A 12,972-nucleotide genomic window follows, 5' to 3' on the forward strand; every position below is an offset into this window, starting at 1 on the left:
CCAGATACTTTCCTGGATTAAAAGAGAGGAGGAAATGACCAATACGTACAGTTTAAAGACACAAAACAACTAATATCTAGGTTTCTTTTTCTCTAATAACCATTAAGGGCTCATTTTCACAACATGGTGGTGTAGAGCATCACATTTTGGTGGCTGGTGATCACCTGTACCTTTTTTAGCCACAGGGTATGACAGAAAATCAACATTTAGTCTTCATCTCTGATATTTATTGCCACCAGCTCTTATGGAAAAGTAATTTATGTTCATATATTCCATAACACAAACTAAGGAATCTGTATCAGTTATTACCAACTTCGTAACTGTAATTTTATATGACCCTGTTTAGGAGTGTATTCCAGTTCATCTCAGTTATGACAACAAATAAAATTTGTAATAAATGATAGATTTTGTAGTTAACACACATTAAACAAGTACCCTAACGAACTGGGATTTTTGCTTTTTTGCCAGGGATCTGGGCATACTGTCCCAATGAACTGGTGTGGCAACTGGCCCAGTTTTCTCTAAACTGGAGTTTGTACAATAGCTATTTCATATCCTACCACAAAGAAAGCATCTCTGTGTAGCAATTTAATTTTTACTAAATTACTGTCATTTAGCAGACACTTATATAAACAGATTTATGTTTGTGTATATTTTATAAGTATCAGGAGACACTGATCAGTTCTTTGACTGACTGTTGAATGGGTTCTGCAATCATGGAAGTGCTCTTTTTGCAAGCCTATTGGGATATTCAGCAGTGATTATGATTCTGTTCATTTATTGTCTGCTCATTTTCATGATAGTCACAACTAGCCTTTGATTAACTACATTAATCGTTTCAATTAGAACAGACTCTCTTTCAGTAGCATGTTACTGGCCTTCAAATGATTAAGTCCAACTTAATTGAGCATTTGTATTGGCAAAGGGTAACATTTGTATTAGTAGAACCTCTCCAGCAGATCAATATAACAGTGTATGTTTTAGGGAGGTGCATCTCTCTCATCATATAAGGTATGTCTCTCTAGACTTTCAGGGTCTGAATGATTTGATTTTCTCATTGACCTCTAATATAAATCAAATGATGGGCAAATGGGCAAATTACTTGCAACTCTAATGCTATAAAATATTTTATGAGCAGTAGAATGGGCCAATTGATCTGATCTCAACATGTTTATATGTTGTAGGTCTCAATTCATTTATTAAGAATTACCACTAGATCCACACTGACCACATAGATGGCAATTGAATAGAACACTGATAAAAAAAAAAAAATCACGTAAGACGTGAGTATATAGTATGGTATAAAAACTCAAAATAAATAAGGTAAATTTATTTTGAAAACATATACAATATTTCAAAACCTCTAATTAATCCTCTCAAAAAGGATTAATTAGATTAATTTAGGATTAATTTGCAATGTACAGTATAGTATGAGTGTTAGTGTTACTGTGAGAGTCATGATTACTGGCCATATTTGAGTGTCAAGGTTACAGTGACACTGCACAGTGCTGGCCGTTTTCACCGGTCTGATAGCACATGGCTGGGAGGGATGCTGGCTAATGTGTGTGAGAGCACAAAGGAGATTCTGCTACACCACTAAAAATACCTAATCACTCACAGCAGTGCTGGAACCTCAGACACTCCATACAGGCTCACTCATTGACTCCATTGTTTCCTGATCCAGCTGCTAATAGCAAAGTGATGGAGATGGCTTTGTTAAGAAGTCAATGTGACAAGGCAGCTGGCCTTGAGTTATAAGACGGGTCATACCATTGCGGATGTAACACGGGAGGGTTAGGGAAAAAGAGTTGCAGTATGGATTCAGAGGCGTTAATACAGGTCTCTGTGGTAGGATTTCAGCAATACCGCTACCAGCAGGTAAGAAAAGACTGACCAATCAGGGTCGTCTGAATACAAGAGTAAAAGAGTCAAACTTACCAAACAATTACATACAGTGGGGTTGTGATGGAAATCGTCACTAGGGGGCACACTAGCATATGATCCATGGCCCACATAGAGAGAAATGCAATAGCATATTGAACACCCAAGGTTCAAACTAAGATGACTTTAGCCCCTGTACATTGCAATCAGTACAAATAAAAAAAATATGCTGCAGGTTTACAATGTCAGCCAGACTAAGCATTTTGTTTGCTATAATTCCCTTTTTCATTATAAGAGTGCTACTAATCTATATTGAAGATGGAAGATGATTCCAAATTATTCCAAAATTTCACAAAATCCAGATCCAACAGTGTTTCCCCAGAAAAAAATAGGGAGAGGGTGCTTGTGCGTGCGTGTGTGCGTGCATGCGTGCACGCGTGTGCATGTGCATGTGATGACCGAGGTAGTATCAATTGAATGCAAAGATGCAGGTGCATCTTGCCTGCATTGTTTGACAGAGGACAGCAGTCCACAATAGCTGCTGTGGCTGTGCAGCTGCTGTCGCTGGTCTCATGGTTGCCAGCTTCTCGACTGAGGAGGCCAGAGGAGTGCGAAGCAGACCATGTGTCGGCCTTGGCATTCTTTGCTTTTCAGCCTCCTCACTGCTCCTTTGAAATGCTTCCAGAGAGACTGATTTTTTAAGGAATGAGGACAAGCGTTTTGTTCTTTAGCCTGCTTTTCTGTAAGAAAAGTGCCACAAAGAATGCATCTCCCTAAGAATGCATCCATTTTGAAAGACCTTGGTGTCATACAATGGCTCCCGCATGCACTCGTGCGGTGCGCTCACACACACAGCTGTACACAAAGCAGGACAGACCTTGAGGATCTGAAAAGGACGATTCTACACATGTCAATCAATACAGACTCTCATAACAGCAGAAAAAGAAGGTGGAGCTGTATTTAACATTTTTCAGAAAATTCTGTTAGGATTTGGAATGCATTTTATAGTTGCTGTTCACAGCCAGGTCATATGGGACAACAGAAAGATAAGAGTTTCAAAGAAATGTATGGTACAATGCTGGTGCAGCTCAATGTTGCCACCTGCTGGTCACATAAAACAATCCCCAGCACGTGAGAAATTCGTTTGGCTTTAATTCATCATCACTGTTTCATAGTTTTTAGTTTAGCTTATTTTGAAATCAATAAATAAAATAAGAAAATAAATTATGAATACAATGAAAAAGATAGCAAACTGAATTAAAAAGTGCACATCCCAGATTCATAACTGGTTTGCTGCATGGAGTTTCATAGAAAAAAATACTTCTTATTTATACCTGGAAGCACTTATCTATTTAAAAGTAATGAAAGCCCCCAACAATAGGAAATAAGGCAGATTTGTTAAGTTTTTTCCCTATAAATGTTGTGTCTTTTATCCGGGTGGGGAACACTGTAGGTCTCATGTCACATTGAGGCTTGAATAGACCACTGTATCTGATTGTTGTTTCTGTAGAAGAAGAGAAACACACAACAGTAATAGTAACACACAACAGTAACAATATGTGCTTAAGCAGTGCTTCAGTTGAAACAGCTAAACCACCAATTTTATATCTTTTCCACTTTAAAGCTGAAACCAGGTTGACTCACTATACCTCTTTGACACTGTAGTGCTGGGAACAGTCTGTCAAACTGGAACCAGTCTGGCTATTTAGACTCTTTTTACAATGAGAGCCAACACCAGCCTGGCTCATTACACCTCATTTCTGCTGTAGAGATAGAACCTGGCTGACCTAGTATAGTGTTGTGAAGCTAAAGCCAAGGTTGGCTGACCTGATACAGCCATATGAACAGATACTAAAACTTATTTGACTGAATTATTTTTGTCTAAATTATTTTTGTACTGTTTTACTGTATATTACTTACAAGACACTCATTTGTAGAGTCAGGTCTGTAATTGTTCTGTTTCCTCACTGCACCTGTGAGGTTTAAACATCAGGAAAGAAATCAAACAAATACAAAATGAAACATTAGAAATGATTAAAAATGACTTCCTAGCAACTTGACAGAGTGAGAAAACTGCAGGCAGTTAGTTGTAATACAGTCCCACTTGTGCTGCTTTCAACACTAAAATTCAGCAAGACAGAAAACTGTGACTGACAAAGGACTGTGAATTTTTGTAGCTTAACTGTTGTAAACACGCCCTCTATTGATTGTAATTGCTTGACCTGTGTGTTGGTAATTTTTGTTGTAAAAAAGGTTACCTGTTGTTACAGTGCCTCATGATCATGCAATCATTCACCGACATCAAATTATGTGACCTGAAGATTCTGATTTTGCACCACTACATACTATGAATAGATAGCTTAGTAAACATGAGAGAAATTCACTAACCGTGAGAAGGTTAAAAGTAAGTATAGTAGGTTTAAACTGATGCCATTACCTGGACTTGTATTTCCCAGAGAAAATGATGAATAATGGATTTCATATTTGTCTTCTTCTGCTGGGGTCTCCAGGGCTTCTTCATGTGGGCAGAATAAAAATCATAGAGTTGGCAAATTTCTTAATCAAACCTGTAGTTCTGTCATGGCTATGCCTTTTAATTGCATAAATGAAAATTATTGTGCTGGGTATGATTTATCATATCTGTTATATATTCTTAAATCACAGTACAACTGTACTGCTTATATTTTGTAGTACATATTTGATTATAGTGAGATGCTAGGTTTTTTTTTTTTGAAATTGTCCACAAACTCCACACCCTGGATGCCGTCATTTTGCTTTGGAAAATAAATGTAACATGTAACGTAAAAAACGTGTTACCTATGTAAGTCGCTCTGGATAAGAGAGTCTGCTAAATGCCAATAATGTCATGTAATGTAATGTGCTCTCAGCCATTGTGATGATAGCACCCATTTGTAATACAATTAGCCTTCCACTAATAAAGTTAACATTTTCCCACAGGATCCGTACAGCTGTTCATCAGAGAGCAGGAGAAGGTACTCACTTTCGTCTTCACACGGTTGCATTATGTTACCGTAGATGACATCAGACTGCCCCTTCTTGTCATATCCTGTGCTTGGTGATGTAACTGGAGCTGTGGGAGACCAGGGGAACATGAGTTAACTCTCAAATCTACATTGGTAGCATTGTAGTGTGGCTTAGTCTTTTAGGAGCTGGCCTTGTGATCTGGAAGTTATGAATCAAATATGGGGGTTCCTTTGAGTACTTAACCTAAATTGCTTTACTAAATATTAATCTGCAATCTTTTAGCTGCATTTGCACTGCAGTAAGTATGTGTACGTTGCAACACCACTGTTTCCTGCTGTCGGCCTGGAGTCAAGTGTGATACACTATACCAGTGGTGTCGTTAGGTCTGATCATTCTGGGCTCTAGCCCTGAATATTTTAAGCCCAGCCCCGAATATTTTCACCCTGAAAAAGGAGGTGTTTATAGCAAAACAATAGATAGGCTATGTAACAGAGCGAAACTTGACTTGCAGCGTCCGAAGGTGTGATAATATTTATTTATACATATAACCTCCCTACATATAACCTCCCCAACCTACTGATGCTGATCTCCCTTCAAAAAAAAAAAAAAAAAAAAAAAAGACAAGCCCCAGGCAAACATCACTTAGCCCCTGATCTTTTTAATAGCTAGAAACGCCCCTGCACTACACCACATGCTAGGAACAGCTAGGCGGACTCAGTGTGGGTGTCCTTACCTGCTACTGGTCTCCTCTTGTAGTAAAAAACCATTCCCACCAGCATCAGCATGCCAACCAACACAACTGCCACACAGGGCATTATAATCAGTGTCAACTGCCTGTTTTCTGGGGGACACACAAAAAGAAAGAGAAATTTATGAGAAGGTTCAACTTACACTGTGTTCAGAGCTCTGATCCCATAGGCCAGAGCAGCCACGCACTTTGAGGATGTGAATCTGCTCTCCAGCATAACAAAATGAAGCATACCTCACTCTCTTCTATCATCAGCAATTTAAAGTTATTCAAGTCATGTCAGACATTTTGGTTTTCTGGAAAGACCAAATTCGACCAAACTTACCAAACTGCATGCGAAAGCAAATATTTCAGTGTTTAGTTGTGTATACCAAGCACATGTCTAGGCATTGGTCAAGAAGGGGGATAATGTCCTGCTTTGTCTCCAGTTTGGTCAAAACTCAAATTAGATAGTAAGCGTGTTGTGTCTTGCTACTGTTGGTTTAGCACTGTAGACCATGACAAGGCGAAACTCTTGGATTTCATTCTTAAATTTCTAATTACCCTCTATCCTAGAACTGGTCTCAGAATGGAACGCAGGAGAAACAGCTCACAGCCAATGAGAGGAACAAGGTTAGATGGCATTATTCAACAGTCTAGGCAGTGGTAGAGGATGAGGGATTAGACATGTGCCAGCTATGGAGGGTGGAGCCTAATTGTAACAGGAGCCTGTGTGTGGTTGTGATGGAGAGCTGGGGCTTATTGTAGAAAGTACCTGTGTGGTGGTGGTGACTGAGGGCAGGGCCTGTTTGTGAGGAGGCTGCCAGAATGTGGCCCTGGTGGAATGTCTGTGCGGACGGGACCGTGCAACTCTAGTGGAGCCAGTATCGGTGTTACCTGACGGAGTAGGTGGAGTGAGGTGCAAAGGGAGCCGAACTCTGAGCATGCTCTCTGTGAAGACCACACACTCCCACTGCAGCTGCTCTCTGCTGAGGCTGTGGAGGGTCAGATTCAGCTTCCTGTCGGGCTGACCCTCTGTCAGGACGGTCTGTTTGACAAAAAAACCCCTGCGCCCCTCCATCCTCATCCAGGCTAGGGTCAGTGAGCCAGTTACCTTAGACACCTCACAGGTCAGCACAACTGGCTCATTACTGGACACACTGCCAGGGGGCTCCACTGATACTGAGAATGGAAGAAAAGAAGCATCAGCTGCCAATGAATATAGTCATGGCCCTGTCGGGTGTAATAATATTTAACAATGTAATTAATCTGTGTTAGTTCTTAAGTGTCCTTTGTACTATATTCGGTGTGAGTATGTATCTGTTTACCTACTGGTGCACTTATATTTAAAAAGAACACCAAACTGTGTTTAAAAATAGCTGTTTATGTTATGAGTTTTGCATTCATGAAAATGATTATGTATGATTACCTTGAGGATTTAATTCTGAGAGAAATCTTACCCTGAACGTTTACCATGGTTATAGAGCCAAACGCGACCTTATCAAGGATGCACTCATACGTTCCGCTGTCCCCAAACTGGACTGGTGTGACGCGGAGGGGAAACTCTTTCCCATTGAAACCAGCAGCTGAAAATCTCTCTTTGTCTTTCTCTATCAGAATTTTATCAGGTCTCTCCGCTGAAGCCACTCTAATTTTCCTTGTCCCGGAGGCGGGTGTCCAGTGCCACGTGGCTGTCTTGTACCTCCCAGAACTACTTCTGCAGGTCAGTATCACCTCACTGCTGTTGGAGCTCTGTCTGTACACAGTGTGGGAGGCGCCATATGTAACTGAAGAAACAAAAGGAAGAAAGAACATTTCAGCTAGGGGAGTGACACAGGTTGAACACAACAGAATAAAGCAGAATAGAATAAGCTTTCCTTGCAGTTCTAAGAAAATTGGCTGTTTTCAAATCTGTCCTTCACAATGTGTACAGAAACAGAAACTGAATTGTATCAAATCTCAAAAGATTTATGAGTGAAATATCTGTTATTTCCATACTCCAATACATACTAAATATTGACAGCTATGTGCCAGTTATGTGCCAATAATGGAGATTACTGTAGCAGTGCTGATGCTCTGGTGGGTGTATCAGTGGTGTCAATGTGCTTTTGCCTGACATCCCTGCCGACAGGTCCCCAGCTCTGCCCACAAAGTCATGACTGACTCTTACCTTCAGCGACATTTACTTCATTGTAAACACGGAACAAGCGCTCTCCATTTTTTTTCCTTATGGCACAAAAGTATTTCCCCTGGTTGTTTGGACCCACGTTGTGGATGATGAGGTGAGCTGTGTTGTTGTATTGCAGTGTGGTGTTGTAGGTAGGTTCTCCTTCTTTTTCCCACTGTAGCATGGCAGACTCTGGCAGGTGGGACATCTCACAGGTCCTGCTCACATCAGAGCCCAGGGGGACCACAGGCCACCGGAAGGGTGTGACTGCAGTGATACAGAGCGACAGCCCAAAAAAAAAAAAAAAAACAGGAAATGCAACACTAAATTAAATCTATGGCATCCATGATTTGGAATCCTTGGCAAAATACAAACCCATTTTTACAACAATAGCTCCAAATTAAACATTTGCCTTTTGACTTTTCACTTAATCTCTGAAGTAATGCTTCTCACAATGGCAAATATGTGGCAACTGCTACAGGAAACTGAAAAAAACTCAGGAGGAAACATGATATAGTTATAAACATTCAGACTTTCAGGAATCACCAAGCAAAGTCTTGCTACTTGATGTGATTTGAAAATGTTTTTCTTTCATAAGAAAAAAATGTCAGTCTGAATAATTTGGAGTCATAAAAATGGATTACAGATAAACCAATACATTTATACAGGCTTACTTTAAAGCAAAACATGACTCAGGTAGGACATTCTTTTTGCAGGAAATGAGGGTTATACTTTTTTTCATTCTTACCCAGAGCGATTTACATGGGTTATACTTTTTTTTTTTTAACAATGTTATCCATTTATACGGCTGGATATTTACTGAGGCAATTGTGAGTTAAGTACCTTGCCCAAGAGTACAACAGCAGTGCCCCAGTGAGGAAGTTGAACCCGCAACCTTCCGGTCACGAGTCCTGTTCCTTAACCACTATGCTACATTGCTGCCTGCAGTGAAATATGCACATTTTTAAAAACTGTATTAAAATGGCACAAATAAATACTATCTCCTTATAAGGTAATTCTATGATACTTCTATGAAAGCATTATAGTTCACCTTGCAATATTCATCACATATTCATCACTTGATGCATGCAGTTTTACATCTATTAATAATAATAATAATTTCATAATTTCATAATAATAATAAAAATAATTTCATTTGTCTATAGATGTTACATTATTGCTATCAAGCAAACTAATGATAATTTATGCAGAGAATAGGCATACAGTAGATGTACTTTATTTTAACGGTTAACTTACGTTTAAAAGCAAAGACCTCAAACTGTGCAAGCAGGAGGGATACTGGCTTTATTTGTTTAAAAGAAAAAACTCCTGCATTCTCAAAATGTTGGTCCATGGAAATGTCAAAGTTGTTTTTTTTCCTAAAAGAAGGATTGGTGATAATCATTGAGAGCTGTCCATCAGACCACTCTAGAGCTGCTATTTGGGTCACGTTCCGGTTGCTGTCATGTGGTGTCCACTCCCAGATGAATTCCCTTCCGCTTCCAAGTGGGGGCGCTAGCAGGGTCAGTGTTTCTTGTTCCCCAGCGATAAAATATTTTTTTTTACTCCAAACTGTGGAGAGAAAAAAACAGAGCTTAAAAAGAGAGTCCTGCTCATGGTGTGTGACAGGCTGGATTTATATCAGATCCATCCATTCATAGTAACCTCTTCTCTCTCTCTCTCTCTACATATATATATATATATATATATATATATATATATATATATATATATATATATACTGTACATATATTGAAAAAGTATTCATCCCCCAACCCTTTTTTTTATTTGTGAATCACTCAGCTCTGCAGCACAAAAAGTACAGCACAAAAAAGAAATAAAATTATCATTACAGAATAAAAAACGAAAGAATGGAAATATCAAAAATTAATAAATATTCATCTCCCTTCTTTAGTAGTTGCAGTAATTTTCCACAATGTGAAGGAGCAATGTTAACCCATTCCTCCTTGCAAAATTGCTCAAGCTGTACCAGGTTAGTTGCGGCATGGTGGTGGACAGCAATTTTGAGGTCTTTCCACAGATGTTCGATGGGGTTAAGGTCAGGCCTCTGACTGGGCCATTCAAGGATGTCAATTTTCTTCATGTTCAGCCAATCCACTATTGTTCTGGCGGTGTGCTTTGGGTAATTGTCCTGCTGAACCTCCTCCCTAGTTTACACGTTCTGGCAGAGGGGAGTAGGAATTATCCAGAATCTCCATGTATTGTACAGCATACATCTTCCCATCAATCTTGACCAGATTGCCAGTCCCTGCTGCTGAAAAGCATCCTCATAGCACTATGTTACCACCAGCGTATTTCACTGTGGGGATGGTGTTTCACACATACTGCTTGGTGTTTGAGCTAAAATGTTCCACTTTAGTCGCTTCAGGCCACAAGACCTTCTGCCATATCTTTGTAGTATCTTCCAAGTGACATGTTGCAAAGTCTTTATGGGCAAGCATGGGTTTTTTTTCAGCAAGGGCTTCTTCCCTGCCACTCTTCCATCAAGGCCCTTTTTGTGCAATAGTTTGGAGACTGTTGACCCATGGACATCATTTTCAGTTGCAGGCACTGACTTCTGTAGCTAAGTTGGAGTGACAGTTGGCATCACAGTAGCCTCTCTGACAAGAACCATTCTTGTTTGGCAACTGTGTTTAGGGGGTGGCCCTAGTTTTAATTTTTTTCTAAATTTTTGAAAGGTTTTGCACATCTCTTTTGTCATGATGTACAATACTGTGTAGATCAGCTGGAAAAAAATCGTGAAAAAAATGTGAAAACAGTATTGGGGGCTGAATACTTTTTCAAGCCACTGTATATTTAAAATCTTATTTCCACACAGCAGTTCTACTATTCAAAAATAATTATTTTTATCCACTCCCCTGTAGTTAGTATTTTGTAAATGCTCTTACTTATAATTTATGTCTTTCAGATCTTTTGGCTTTTGTTTGTCAGCTGCTTTTAAAATTTTAAACCACAAATGTATGACTGGGGTTTTTGTTTATTACAAAATTCACCTTTTCTATGCCAAACATAAAGTTGATGTGTGTGTCCAAGAAGCACTATTTTTGAATTATCTGACAATAACGCATGCTGTTTTTTTGTGTGTAATGTAATGTAATGTGTAATAAAAAGGGTTTAAGTACTACAACTCAACCATAGCAGCCCCTCTGTGTTCTTGACTTGACTGCTAGCTCATGCCCTAGATTGGTATTTGCAGTCAACTGATTTACAGTTGCTTGCCTTGCATCTCAAACTAATGCTTGGACATCAGGGTCAAGGAGTATGCATCACAGTTGCTTCTAGCTGATTATGTCTTTCCCTCACACTTCCAGACCGACATCACCTTAGCCACCGTTCCCTATGAAACATCAGCAAGCTGAGCAGTCTTCATAACTGAAGCCGCTGCCAAACGTACCCCAACAGTGACGTACCCCAACACATCACTGGGATCTCTACCTCTGGCCATAGTAACCAATGTAGGGGGCTTGCCCAACATTTTTATACGTGACCCTAAGCATGATGGGATGATAATTGTTTAATTAACTGCGGAATCACACCTATGTGGAAGCATCTGCTCTCAATATTCTCACAAACACACACACACACACGCACACACACACACACACACACACACACACACACACACCCATACATATTACGTGACTTTCATATTTTCTGCAATAATAAAATTCATTATTTATGAAATATATGACTTAACATGAGATGCTCTTTGCCTTGGTATTACAACTGAAGTGTACCATACACTAACACACAGCACTTGAGCAACTAGTCAGTGGCCTATTAATTTAATTTGTCACCCCAATTACTAACTATTGCTCATTCCTTTTTTTGACTAACTTCAATGTATAAATGTATCAATGTAAACTTCCTTTTCTTGGATCTGATGCATAAAATGATGCACACTGTGTATTTCAAAATACCTGCAATTTAAATAGTTTTGTACCCTAAACTTGTCTCAGACTGAAAATACCCAAAAGAATTATCTGCATGTATAATTTGATATGAGGTAATGTTACCACTGCAGATAGCTCCTGCAACAACGACAATTACTGTTGGATATTTTAGTAGTAGCTTACTTCTGATTTACAGATTTATCATTCTGTTTGAGTCTAGCTGTATGATTTGCCACATGTTTAATAAAATGGAAACATTTCAAAACAATCCAGAGCATCTGAACCTCAGCTCAAAAGCCTCTCAGTGCACACAGAGCCTTGATGTAGAAATGTTTACGGACAGCACGATGTCAAAAGTTATTATAAGTTGTGTGGTGACGGATTGCCTACTGGAGAGCGAGACTCACCCTCAGCTGAGAGCCTGTGACATAACAGGAATATCCAGAGTAGGGTCTGCCACTGCAGCTTTCCCAGAGAGCTGTAGTTCTTCAGCATGGTGTCCAACACTGAACTGACTGCCTTACTACACTTTTACTAAGACCTGGCATACAGGAAATGGCACAACAGAGCAGAAGTGAGCGGACACTGCCTGTGTGACGTGACGTCTGATGTAAGACAACGGGGGCATGCACGTGGCTCTATTGCAGCGGTCTGAAGAGTAACAAGTACAGAATGTTGAACACGTGAAACAAATGTTGAGGTGACATTGACATTGTAACTGGTTTTGAGGACCTCGGCCTTCCATTCATCTTCTTCTTTTTTTTTACGTTTGTCAAATTGTTTGGTGCTCTCTGTGTCACCATTTATACTGTACACGTACGTGTATCGATGATTTACAATATACAATATACAATATACATGTACAATTTAATAATTCACCTATTCACCCATTCATCAATTATGTATAACAATAATTAAGTAAATCAGTTGTTTACAGTGCTCTGAAGTCACTAAACAGAGATCTGAAATGCACTTAATTACATTTCTTCATCAGAAACATATCTGTGCATTGGTTATGTATAGTTGCGCTCCTTTACAACAGAGAAGAGTTGACATATTTGCTGTCTGAAATATTTCATTACACCAAATGTGTAATATCATGGCTTTTCAAGGGGTGTAAATATAAAGACATGGGGTCAGAATGAAGAAACGTCTTTCGTGACAAGGACATCATAACCAGAAAAAAAGAGGAAACACAATTTTTGACGCCAATAAGTTGCGTGTAACTGCTTTACAGACAAATGAAAAGGGAGAAAAAAAACATTTCCATTTTGCTTCATAGCTGGGGAAGACAGGGG

General features: G+C 39.4%; 2 long non-coding RNA genes across 2 annotated transcripts; both read right to left on the minus strand.

The window, feature by feature from the left end:
• Positions 1 to 3,309: 3,309 nt before the first annotated feature.
• On the minus strand, positions 3,310 to 4,392 carry LOC118785449. The gene is made up of 3 exons (XR_005005295.1): positions 4,319 to 4,392; positions 3,802 to 3,854; positions 3,310 to 3,385 (listed from the first exon to the last, which is right to left on the minus strand). It is a non-coding gene; the product is annotated as an uncharacterized LOC118785449 (long non-coding RNA).
• Positions 4,393 to 7,269: 2,877 nt separating this feature from the next.
• Positions 7,270 to 12,165, minus strand: LOC118785358. The gene is made up of 4 exons (XR_005005287.1): positions 12,082 to 12,165; positions 9,018 to 9,332; positions 7,764 to 8,027; positions 7,270 to 7,380 (listed from the first exon to the last, which is right to left on the minus strand). It is a non-coding gene; the product is annotated as an uncharacterized LOC118785358 (long non-coding RNA).
• Between the last annotated feature and the right edge of the window lie 807 nt (positions 12,166 to 12,972).

Source organism: Megalops cyprinoides, chromosome 11, assembly GCF_013368585.1.
Source record: "Megalops cyprinoides isolate fMegCyp1 chromosome 11, fMegCyp1.pri, whole genome shotgun sequence".
Classification (NCBI taxonomy): domain Eukaryota; kingdom Metazoa; phylum Chordata; class Actinopteri; order Elopiformes; family Megalopidae; genus Megalops; species Megalops cyprinoides.